This window comes from Morone saxatilis, unplaced genomic scaffold, assembly GCF_004916995.1.
Source record: "Morone saxatilis isolate NCDOM2014 unplaced genomic scaffold, NCSU_SB_2.0 Contig16, whole genome shotgun sequence".
Classification (NCBI taxonomy): Eukaryota; Metazoa; Chordata; class Actinopteri; family Moronidae; genus Morone; species Morone saxatilis.
This window is the reverse complement of record NW_023339718.1, coordinates 2,555,705-2,556,990: the sequence shown is the minus strand read 5'-3', so window position 1 is coordinate 2,556,990 and position 1,286 is coordinate 2,555,705.

Genomic DNA, 1,286 nt, shown 5'->3' with positions numbered 1-1,286 from the left:
GCATGCACAATAATGAGACATAATCTCTGTAAATATTATTATAATTGTAATCTTAATTGCTGTTGTCTCAATTTTAAAGACGCTCCATTTGTGACATGATCAATTTATTGTACACACAAAACAGAAATGTTATTTTAACGCACTGCCTTTTAAAGGATGTGGTTGTACTTTTAGAGAGTTCAGAAGTGTGCTTGTGATTTTGCTTTTTGACACGACTAAGTAGATTTGTCTCCAGGATATAACAGCAGGTAGAAAGACACAGAGTGCGGTGAAAGTCTCGCCATTGATTGAGCAGAGAAGCTTCACTTTAAATGCTCAAATGTTTACTTTACAGATGAGCTTAACATCTCTCACTGTGAGCCGGCAGCAACCCCAGGTGAAGCATTCATATCTGGACCCAACCAGAACACAAAGAACACACCAACTGGATAAACAGAGGATTTGTTCACAGTCCAAAAAAAAACAAAACAAGATCAATGTGCCGTTTCTATTAATGTGTTCTTGTGGGTGTGTTAGTTCGCTTGTTTCTGCTTCAGCTCCTCATCATAGCTTAATTGAGAAAAAAAGAGACAGTAAAAGTGGAGGCACAGGCGTTGAATAACAAAGTCCCTGTTGAAATTGCAATGCTGTATAAACTGCAATTGACTGTTACGCCTCAGGCATTAACAAACGTGTATCGACTGAGTTGTGCAACAGATATATATATATATATATACATATTTATATATATATATTGCATGTTGTGTTTATGTGTGCATTTGTTCTTTATTCTGTTCCACAGACAAAGGCACCAGTGAAGAAGACGCTCAGTGACATAGGTCTATAATACAATAGGGTACCATTGTAGGATCAATTATCATCTTTTTTTTTGTTTTAACATTTGTTCATTGATTTTTGAAAAGTGGTACAGAAATACAGCAGAACAAACACAAAAGCACACAAAACAAAACATAATACAAAAAAACACTGGCGGAAATCACACATAATTTATCACATAAGGAACAAGGTACAGACATATGACACAGTTCACTTCATATTCATCAAAGCACTTATGCTAACAATATATATAATTAGGTTTAAATGTGTAATTACGGTGTAATTAATAAGTATATAAGGGGTATGAATAAGATACTTACTGGGTACCACTACTTATACCAGCACAAAGAAGACAAGATGCTAGAGAGAATAAGGGTGTGCTTTGTAGAAATAAATATAACTGTAAGTACTATTTAAATCAGTGGTTCCCAACCTGGGGGTCAGGACCCCCACTAGGAGTCGCAAAAGCT